This window comes from Sciurus carolinensis, chromosome 4, assembly GCF_902686445.1.
Source record: "Sciurus carolinensis chromosome 4, mSciCar1.2, whole genome shotgun sequence".
Taxonomy (NCBI): Eukaryota; Metazoa; Chordata; class Mammalia; order Rodentia; family Sciuridae; genus Sciurus; species Sciurus carolinensis.
In genome coordinates, this window is record NC_062216.1 from 70,778,088 (window position 1) to 70,789,422 (window position 11,335).

General features: G+C 48.3%; 1 long non-coding RNA gene across 2 annotated transcripts; it reads left to right on the forward strand.

Annotated features, from left to right (window-relative positions):
• Nucleotides 1-1,053: 1,053 nt before the first annotated feature.
• Nucleotides 1,054-10,985, forward strand: LOC124983732 (uncharacterized). Of its 2 annotated transcripts, XR_007108491.1 has the most exons (5): nucleotides 1,054-3,906; nucleotides 4,357-4,421; nucleotides 4,674-4,782; nucleotides 5,382-6,699; nucleotides 7,276-10,985. It is a non-coding gene; the product is annotated as an uncharacterized LOC124983732 (long non-coding RNA). The 2 variants fall into 2 exon arrangements; XR_007108490.1 differs by having other exon boundaries at nucleotides 1,055-3,906; nucleotides 5,382-10,985.
• Nucleotides 10,986-11,335: the final 350 nt, after the last annotated feature.

Below are 11,335 nucleotides of genomic sequence, written 5' to 3' on the forward strand. Positions count from 1 at the left end.
GATCCTTGCCCACTCTTGCTGATTTCTAGGAAAGAGGTCAAGATCAAGACAAATGGACAGAAAAGGGCTCAGTTGGGGAAGTGGGCCTGATCAAGGCAAATAGAGACAAATATGCATAGTTATTTGAAGAAAATTGTGTCACAAATACAAAAGTACACACACACACCCACACACACACACACACACGTTCTCCTCATCTGGTCTTCTGGAAGATTCTATTCAGGGGTAACTTCTCAGGCTCGGAAATAGCTGTCCAGAGTTGTGATTGGCAAATGTGCTTACGGGACTCTTGTGAAATGAGTAGATCTGTTCACCTGACTATTCCCAAGAGAGTTAGGTATTGGGGGCTGTTGGTGGAGCTGTGTCTGTACACTGACCTGGCCTCACCCCTCTTACTGGTTGTGATTCTGGATAAGCCACTTGATGCACAGCAAAATATAGTAGATGCTCAAAATATGCTTGTATAGCTATTTATTTTGACAGCTACCAGCATGTCACTTTCTAAATATTTTGAGGGAACTTACAACAATAATCATGAAACAAAGGAAAAACTAAATTATGTGAGAGGAACACAAAGTGTGAAGAATGGTGAAGTTAAAGATGAGATTAGTACCTGAAAATTATTGTGACCCAAGAGGCTGCACATTTAACCCTGAGAGGCACAGGCCTTCCTAGTTTTGATAGAAAGAGACTTCCTGGGTTCTGATCAAAAGGATCTGTGGAGGTAGAAGGTAGTGGCTCCTGGTTGGAGAGAGAGAAGGGCCCTTGAGGACTGTCCTCCTTGTTGGTACTTGTCAATGCAAGCCAAAAACTATCAGCTGATTTTCACTATCAAGAGTGACTGTTTTCAACATTTTATACAAAGCAGCGATGCTCTTCTATTTCAACAAAATCCAATGGGGCAGGGTGTAGGGACTCTCTTTGGTTAAGATGGGGCCGGAAACCTGGCCATTTTCCTAGGCACCTCATTCACTACACAGGGACTGCTGAGCCACCTGCACTCCGAATTCCAAGGGTCTGGAAACCCCTTCTCTGTTCTAGGTGAATGGATGGACATAAGGAAAGAAAGAGGGAGAGAGGGAGGGGAGTGGGGAAGGATGGAAGGAAGGGAGGAAGGATTTTTATTGCTACTTGTGTAACCTTGTATTAAGAACAAACAAGAAAATTTATACTTGAATTTGAATCTGGTAAATCAGGACTTCCTTTTCTTATGCATCAAGACTGCCCTTTGATTCTTTAAATCCCAATAAAACAAAATATTGATATCAAGAGATTGAAGAGATAGTATGGTGCCCTTGTTGAGTATATGGGCTCTGGAAGCAGACTGCCTGAGTTTGAATCCCGGCCCTTACTTATTAGCTGTGTGATATTGGACAAGTTACTTAGCTTTCTGTGCCTCAGTTTCTTCAACAGTAAAAGGGGGTGTCAATAGTATCTACCTTGCAGGGTTGTTGTGAGCATAAAACACACTACTGTGGATGTCGCTTTAGAATCGTATTTGACGTGGTGATGACCTAACCAAGGTTGGCTGTGGTTATGGGTGTGTAAGGGAATGATTCCTTGCCATGCCAGTTTTTCACTCACACAAACTTCTAACCCTCAGGTAGGCATCTACTTCACTTCAGGACCCCACAGGTGGCTTGTTCACCCAGCAGAGGTGGCAGAGGGCCAAGGATTTTCCCACAGGCTACAGTGAGTTCTGTGAATGTGGTTGGTTGGGCCAGGAAGTGGGGAGGCTTCTGTGCCTTTTATTGGTTTGCTTGGGGAAGACTGACTCTGTGGAGGCGTCCAGGTCCAATCTTATTTTATAGTTCTGGGATATTGATAGACAAACTCCTTCCTCAACTGTATGATCTCTAAGTCCAGAGGGTATCTGCTAGGGAAGACAGGTGATCAGTGAATGCTTTGTTCAGAACAGTTTCCCAGGCTGGGCTTGGGCAGAGAACCCTGGACTGCAGGGGGTTTCACCTAAGGTTCTTGGTCCTGTTCTCTGACTGCTTCCTGGGGATAAGGTGGCACTGCAGGGTGTCAGGTGTTCCACAGAGAATTTTCCAGGGGTTTCCCATTCCAATTTTAAGGGGCCAGATGCATGTCAGGGTTGGCGGTATGAAGACTGAAGGTGAGAACTGGCAAGAGGGGATGGCCAGAACCTCCAGCTGGGCAGGTCACACCACCCTGACATGCTACTGTAGGAGGTTCCCATGGGTCCACCAGTTTGTCCAGTGTGGCATGTTATCTGTTCCTGCAAGGACTTGCTATTTGCTTTGCAAAACCAAATTCTCAGACTGAAGTCAGTGGTACAAACAGTGCCCACCATGGAGGCTGAAGAGAAAAGGAGGAGAGTGAGACTTGTTGTCAGAAGAGGGACTTCCATTTGAGCAGGAAGTGGAGAAGGAGGCTGGGCATGTCAGGGATATGAGTGTGTACTGGGGAAGTGAGGAGACCAGGTTTTGGGAGTGGTAAATGGCATGTGGATCTTGGACGAGGAGGGTCTGCCTGGAGCAAGCCCATTGGGATAGTTTTGACTTGATTCCCTGGGAAACAGCATGGATCACCTGGGGAGGAGTTCACAAGGAAGGGCTTGTCTTCTGGCTGAGCCTGGCTGGGAACCTTTCCCAACAGTGTCAAGGGTAGTCAGAGTGCGGTCTATAGCATCATGTGCAAAGGTGAACACATATAACTCACAGGTGTGACCAGGTGTGCTTGCACAAGATGATTATCTCTGCTGAGTTTTCCAGCCTCTTAATCCTTCTAGCTTTGAGCATGTGATCTAGGGTTTACATAGACATGACTTTATAAGACTTAACGGGACCACAGGGTGCCATGATGTCAGAAGGAGAAACCAAGGGACTGGGATTGTGACCCTGTGCTAGAGTGTTTGCCTAGCACGTGTGAGCCACTGGGCTCCATCCTCAGCACCACATAAAAATAAGTAAATAAAATAAAGTTATCGTGTCCATCTATGGGTTCAAAACATTAATTTTTTTTTAAAAACAAGGAGAAACCGAGGCACTATATTCTAAAGAACCTGGTTCTAGGAACTGCCCTTAAATCACCATGGAGTGAGACTTTGGGTAGGAGCTGCTTGGGCTCCTTCATTCAGCAATCTGGCTTCTAACATTGGTTCTTTCCCATCTCTTATAAAGACGGGGGTGGGGGGAGGGTTACCTAAGAAAGGATATTTGGACAAACAACCATTTTAATTACTTCTCGTTGGTGCAGGTTGGTGGAGGCGGGATGGGAAGAAGAGGGTTGCTCCTGGGGTTTCCAGTCACCCGAGTACTCCTTTAGACCATCAATGAGGGAGTGAGAGGACTCAAACGACTAAGAAAGATGCATAATCCTTCACCATGTGGGAAAGAGGCAGAAGGAAGAAGAAGACTTAAACTTGAGAGGGGGTGACCAAACCTGGTGGAGGCTCACAATGCCCGTGATACCCCAGTGCATGCACGCTCCTCTGATAGGAGTGCCTTTGGTTAAGAGGGCAGAGTGCAGGGCCATGAATCGCAAGGTCACCTCCCTATAGTACTGACCATCTGAGTTCCTCCTCTCCCCTCTGGGAGCTGCCCCCATCACCCCTTGCCCCATGAGTGACCGTCTCACTCCCAAATGCCTTTTGTTCTTTCTCCCTTGGGCTGTGAGAAGGGCAAAATGCCCAACCAGGAGACAGACATGGATATGTGTGGTTGTGTGTGCATGTGTGCGTGTGTGTATGTATAGGGCCTGGGGCTATACACAGGTCAAAGCACAGGAGTAAGAGCTTCTGGGAGGTGAGGCTGCCCTTCAGTCAGCTCTACCCTGGAGCCCAGAGGACTCTTCGCTCAGCCCCATCAACAGCTTGCAACAGCCTGAGCCGCCAGAGCAGCTTCAGTCACTGACCGGAGGAGCCCGGGAGAAGCCGCATGAGTAAGTTAGGCTCTGAAGGGCTGGGTGTGGCTGGGCTCAGTGAGAGGTGGGAGAAGCCAGGGATGCTCAGGAAGAACTGACCCTGCAGAGCGGGAGAGGGATATGGAAAATGGGAGGTCTTTGTGCCCTCTGTTTGTTGCTTGATGCAGAGTAGCCACATCTCTGTCCCTTGGGCCCTGCATTTCAGAGGCCACTGCCAAGGGCTTGGAATTCCAAGTGGAGGAGAAAGGGTGTGAGGCCTGCTACAAGTGTGGCCAGTGGAGTCTCCTCAATGGTGTATGGTGGGTGGTCATAGCCAACATTTGAAGGCAAGAATGGAGGGGTGGTCCTGAGGCTGGTGGTCAGGCCAGAGAGACTGAGGAACCCAGGTTCCATAGGCCCTCAGTGGGTAACAGTAAGTAGAGAGGGTGTCAGTTTTGGACAAGACCCAGAGTTTGCTTCTATTTACAGGTGCTCATGATGCCAGGACCCTGGAAAGTTCTGGAATAAAAATACATGGGCCTTGGGCAATGGAGGTAGGAGACGGTATCATGTAATGAAATATTTCATTTTTTTCTCTTGGCACAGCCTTAATATCAGATGCTTGGGGAACAAGAGGTGGGGACAAATGGGCCTTGGAGCTGGCTGAGGGGAGGACTCTGGCAGGTGGTCAGCCAGCCCGCATGTCACCCCTCCCCTTTTCTTCTCTAGATGCAAAAACAAATCCCTGGTTCCTGGTGCCCTTGCCACTCCCTGTCATCCTCTTTCTTGTTCTCTGTCTCCTCCAGGTGATGGTGGGCTCCCGCCTCATGACCCAATGGGACTCTGTGGAGCTGACAAAATCCTTTACTTCCTACAACTTGAGCCTGGTGCTTTCTTCACGGTATATTCTATGAGGTAAGGCTGCTCAGGGGTCCCTGAAGAGTTCCAGAGTTTATTTCTTCTTAGGCAGCCAAGGGATAAATAAAGCCATGAACTTCTGACACAAAAAGTTCAAAACCTAGGTGGGGATGTAAGCAGGAGCTGGGATTCTGCTCCATCTTTGACTTTCCCATCCCTGTTACCAACTTTCATCCTCCATTTTCTTGAATAGAAGAGCAGAATTCCTACAAGAACCCTCTCACCCCCACGCACACCACCTCCTGTTTCTATCTAGGCTGTTAGCCTCTGCCCAGCTTTCACAGCCACTAAACCCAGTGTTCCTTCCAGTTGCCTGGCAAGTGGTCACTCAGCAAATGACATTGAGTATACCCTTTGTGCCAGACCATGCTAGGACCTACAGAGAAGTTATGCCTGTCCCTAAGGAGCTCACAATTTAGGAACAGATGTTGTTAGCAAACAACAGAGAAGATATACCACGGACAGGTAGGAGGGGCAGCAAACCAGTCTCAGGGTCAGAAAACTTTTGGAGCAGGTGGTAGTAATCCGTGCTTGTTATGGGCAAGAGGCTGCTGTGAGCACTTTACGAGGATCCTTTCATCTGGTTCTCTCAACAGCACTGCAAGGCACAGAGCCTAGTGACTTTAGCAGGAAGTGGTAGAAGCAGAATTCAAACCCACTGCAGAGCTTGCATCTTCCACCCCAGGGCTCCCCCAGTTGGTGAGCCAGCAGGGAGGGGACAGTGGCCCAGTCTGAAGAAGCTGGTCCTGACAGCTACCCTCCTTCACCTTCTCTCCTGAACTTTCTTTATTGGCTCATCTTCAGCCCATCCTCCACACTACCAACAGAAAATCCACTCCAAACACCAAAAGGATCTTACACTGCCTGCTGGGGACTCTGATGGCTTCCATTCAGCCAAGGCTGCGACTGAACTTCCAGGATGGGCGCATGAAGACTTCGTGGTCCTCTTTGGCTTCGGCCTCCCTCCCGCTCCCTGTCATCAGGCCTCATCTAACACCATTCACCAGCCTCCCCCACACAGCTGTGTGTGGTCAGGCCCCAGACCTGGGCTCATTACTGTCTTTCTTCCAGTCTGCAGTCTGCGTTGCCCTTCTCCCCTGACCCCCTGACAAATGCTCACACATCCTTTAGACTCAGGGCAGTTAAGCCTTTCTCTTCCTCTCCCAGGCCTGGCTGTTTGTTTCCTTTCTTAGGTTTCCACACTCTTGCTACAGGCCTCTATCCTCAGCAGCGGAGCTGAGACTGGATCCCACTCTACCAGCTGCTAAGCTCTGGTCGGTGACTCTCTTCCCAAGTCCACGTTCAGGGATGCCATGCTAAATAGCTCGAAGTCAGCCCCAGTGGTGGTATTTACACCGTAGACATTCACAGACACCACAACTCAGCCCTTCTCCCACCCCCACAGCCTATGGAGTAGGCACGACCCGCGCCTAATTCCCTGACTGGCATATTGTCTCCTCCCAAACTACAAGTGCGCCAAAGGAAGGGCTGTGTCTTACTCGTTTTTTAAAGACAGGCCCAGCAGGATGTCTGGGCTCAAGTGAGAAGTACTGATAACTTGCCAGACAGGAGACTTTCCCTGGAGGACTTGTCACTTAGTTGTGGTGACAGTACATTCAGCTGCCCCCCTCATCCTTTGAAAACTGCCCTAACCCTAACCCAATGTCAACTTCCCCCTCAGAAGCCCTCAAGAGCTGCCTCTGTCTGTATGACTGGAATGCAAAGCCCCTGGAGGCAGGGATTTTTGTCTGCCTTGTTTTGACCCTGTGAATGGTGCTCAGCATGGAGAAGTGATTAGTGCCACACTGTCAGATCCATCAATAAGTGATAAAATCCAAGCCCCTTAATAGAACCTTCAAGGCCCTTCACTGGACTGCTCTACTCTCCCTCAGCTGCTGTAGTCACTTCCCCTGGGTAAGAATCTCCACTAGAGTTCCAGTTATCCTCTCGCCAGCCCACAGGGTTAGGACCTGATTCCAAGCACCACCATGAAACTGCCTCTCCTTCCCCTCCATTTGCCAAAGGCCTCTTCACTCTCCAGTCTCTACTGACTTTCAAAACATGCTCTGTCTTCTGTGGCAACAGCCTTAAAGATTACGATTGCTTTCTCTGTCCTTCATGGGGCTCTGACCTCCTTGAGGGCAGAGCAGATATGTGGATGGCCTTGGGTTCATCCAGGCCCTTCAGCACCTAACTTAGGGTCCTACGTGCAATAGGTACACAGAGTGATCCATATTTGTGGTCTATATTTGCTCACATTAAAAAAAAAAATAGAGACTACCAAGATGTGTGCAAATCCTAGCCTCTGATCTATCCACTCCAGGGAATAGTATGGGTTAGCAAAATCTTAACTACTGTCACTCGGGGTTGGAGGTGGATGGTGCCGTGGGGAACATGACCAAATCTGGAATTAGCCTCACTGGCCCAGGTGTCAGTCTCGTGGTGGAGTGACCCCCTGACTTGATAGTTCCCTTTTCCTTTTCCTTCCAGCTCACAGCTGCCTTGATCCTAGCTGAATGTAGCTTCTTCTGCCAGCCAGTGAACTACAACCAAGCAAGCTCAGGGTGAGGGTACAGTAGAAAGTGGGACAATTAAGGTTGAAGAGAGAGGGTTGGTGGGAAGCCCTTCATATAACAACTGGAACTGGACCAAGGCAGAGTCACCAAGCTTTCTGACAGGAGGCTGGGAACTGGTTGGTTAAGAAAAGGCTTTGGAATTAGAGGACCACAGGCCTCAGTTTGGACCTCAGATCTGCCAGTTACTGACCATATGACACACCTTTTCTGGATCTCAATTTTCTTATCTATATAATGGGGATAACAACACTTAACTTTATAAAGGGAAACTTGAAGAAAAGATTGAATTAGACAATGTATGAGTGTATAGTGCTGTGACAAGCACATATTACTGGTCTCTAAGTGGTAGTTATTTCATTATTGCTAGCTGTTCTCTGTTTCAACTGGGAGCAGAACAAAAGGCTTCCTGGCAGCAAGAAAGCTAAGCTTTGACAGGTCGCCGAGTAGTGATATGGATGTTGAGTCACTGGAGTTCCAGCAATGAGCTAAAAGTCTTACCAACTCAAAATATGGTCCACGAACCAGTAGCATCAGCATCACTGGGAGCTTGTTCAAAACGCAAAATCTGTACTCCACCTCATGCCGCAAGCACACCGATTAAAAATCTGCTTTCCAATAAACAAGATATCTCACTTGCTTAGGATTGGACTGAGCACTTTGGAGAGTCCTGTGACCACTCCAGTAACTTTGCCCACTTCTTCCTGGGCTAACAAGTGTTTAACTACAGACGGGCAGGTAGGCACCTTGGGAACAGGAAGTGTGCAGGAACAGTGAGGGCTGAATCCTGCCCTGCGCGGCAAGCTGTGCCACCAGCACGACTGCAGTCTGACTGAACTTCCCCTTCCTGCCCAGCAGATGGCGAGCGTGTGCTGGTGGTACTGCTCAAAGTCTGCTGAGTCTCTAAGTAAGGTGAGATTCTCCAAGCTTTGGCTCCCTTACAGTTCTATCAGCCAGGTCTGGGGTGGTGTTTCACCCGCCCAGTGTGAATGCTTTCCTCCAGCATCCCTGTTGGATGTAAAGCCTTGGTTCCAAAACCTGACTGAGGAAGGATGCTCAGGTACTGAGGCAGCATATCACTGCTACAGACTCCCATGAGTCCCCACTGTTCATCTATGCACCTGCATGAAAGTAGTCATATGTCCTCAATAGCAACCAGGTTCTAGGTTAAATTAAAATCTAAAAAATGAGAAATTTTTCAAAAGTGATATTCTATGGTGAGGGTCATCAGACAGCAAAAGCCATCCTTACATGTTAACGAGAGAAAGGAACCCTGTGTGTCAATCCAAAGGGTTTGCCGGACCTAGTAGGTCAAGATCATAATGGGGGATAGTGGTGATGAAAAGGTGTCCAGTCCTCTGTCCACTGCCCTGGGTGGCAGGTAGGATGTTGGAAAAAGTCCAGTCTCAGAAACCCACTGCTCCAATCCGATTTTGGCCACCTATTAGTTGTGTGCCATTAGGCAAATTACTTAACCTTCAGTGCCTCAGTTTCCCCACTTGCAAAGGGGATATAAAGGGAGTATAAATTGCATATTTTTATGTAGCATTTAAATGGTTTTTGATATATGTAAAGTACCTGGCACATAGTAGGTGCTAAACAGGTGTTTGATTATTGTTTCCCTTTAATTTTAATCCCTCCTTCAGAAAAGCAGGCAGAATCATTACCCTGTCCTTTATTTTTCTTTTCTTTCTTTATTTCTATTTTTTGGGGGGCTATATTGAGGATTGAACTCAGGGTCCCACACACACTAAGCGAACACTATATCGGCAGGATACCCTGAAGGAATACCTGAGGTCCCCAGAGAAGACACCAGAGAAAGTCTCGAGAATTGACACCCTATTTTGTTCCTCTCCAGATTTTCTTTATATTACAGAAGAAGCCAGATTCACTTGCTTACCTTCTACTGGTGGGCTGGAGTCAAATATGTGCCAGGTGGTTCAAATTGTTGACACAACCCTATGCAGGTCTTTGTGGGGCGGGTCTCTGATGGGCTGTGTGCCAGTTTGGGAGTACAGACTATGACATTTTGCCTCTGAGGTGTCCCTTCCCTGAGGCCATGAGGCCAGAGCACTGCTCCCTTTCTGCCTCTATGGCTCCTCAGAGCCTTCTAGATGCTCCTCCCTGGGGTGGTGCAGGCAGCTGCTGGGAGATGCTCATCCCACAGCCCAGAGTGGACTTAGGGAGGTATAAAAATCCGGTTTCCCTGGGCCTCCATCGTCACTTCAGATGGCTCAGGCCTGACCTCCTCCATGTGAGAACTTCTCAAGGATTTTCTCTACAGGGTTTGCAGGAGTGATCTCAGGAGACTTGAGGATGGGAACATGGAAGAGGAAACCCTAACCACCACTGGGCCCAGCTCCACTTACTTTCCTCCACCTACCCACCCTACACTGCAGCTTTCTCCATCAGGATGCTTCATTCTTTGGCCCACATCTTCATGCAACTGTACTGAGGACTGGCCAGCCTGGGGCCTCACGTGTGGCCCTCCCATGTGGAAATGACATTCTGCCATCTGTTGAGAAGACTCCCAAGTCTCCAAAGGCCTAAGCTGAGCCCAGCTCTATTTTTGACTACACCAGTGACTTGGTATCTGACCTTGAACATCTAATCCCTGAATCTAATCCCTGGATCTTCTTTAGTCTCCCAATTTGCAAGTGCCTCAGTGGCCTTGCAACCCTAACTCAGTGAAATGATGTGGAACTTCGAGCAAGTGACTTCCATGCTCTGGCCTCAACCTCATCACCTATAGAATGCAGGGCTCAGCTAGATGACCTCAAAGCAGTAATATCCTGTGAGTCTGTGAACATGCATTGGTCACATGTGCTGGGGTGCCCTGATGGTGGTGACAACCCAAGGTATCCTTCAGGGGATTGGGATGGACCAGGTTCATCATCAGCACCAGTAATGACATGGCTATATGGGAGTAAATGGGGAACCAGACCAGTAGAAGGGTCAGGAAGATTCCAAGTGGAACTGTGGACTGGGCTTCATCATTCTTCCTAAGCTGTTGGCTGCCTGCCCTCTGCTGAGACAGAGGCCCAAGACAAGAGGGACCAAGCACAGGTATATTCTCATTCCTCAGTCCTGCTTCTCCCCTCCCTTTCCTCCCATGCTTTCTTTTGTCCACGATTAGTTTGTGGTCATGGCTGCCCAATCCTCCTACAATCTCTTTACCAAGTGTCCATTACCCCAGGGGTTCAACACTCTTGTCCTTACAAGCTGGCCTCATCAAGCCTTTTCTCAACTTCTATCACCAGACATACCTGAGGGACAAGCAGGAGAAGCTGACTTAAAGAGCAGGACTGAGCACTAAAACTAGTGGAGCTGTCCCTAGACAGAAGACAGTACGGCTCCAAGCCCACCTGTGCTGAGCAAATCCCTCTAGGAATATATTTCATCCAGTGAGGGAAGGAGAAAAATTGCCTCCTTTTCAGAGAGCAGGAAGAAATGGGTACCAGCATCCTGTACTCAGTTCTGTGAAAACACTTCTCACCTGGACTTATAACTGTCTGTGCATCTCCTTCCCCTACTTGATCTAAGCCCCTCATGGCAGGGATTGTCTTATTTCCAGTGTTCCCCACACCTGGCATGGAGTCTCAATAAATGTATCTTTTGACCCTTGGATTCTGTGACTGGCAGTCGTGACCTCTGGTGAAGAATAGGCCTGCAAGTGGAAGAAGTCAAGGTTGGCTTGATGATCAACCTTATGGTGGGAAACTGTGAGAATCTCCAAGAGCCACTGCGGGTCTGTTTAATCTCTGGCTGTGTAAATAGCTCCTTGTACATTTCTTTTTGTTTACCATGGCTTCCTTGTGAATTTACATACTTGTATAACTCTGTGTGTGTGTGTGTGTGTGTGTGTGTGTGTGTGTGTGTGAATGGTGTCAGGAAAGGGCCATGTGCAAATATCTAAACAACCATTTTCATTGTTTATTTGTCTTTTCTCTAAATCTCTGGAAGTGCCATGCTGGCAA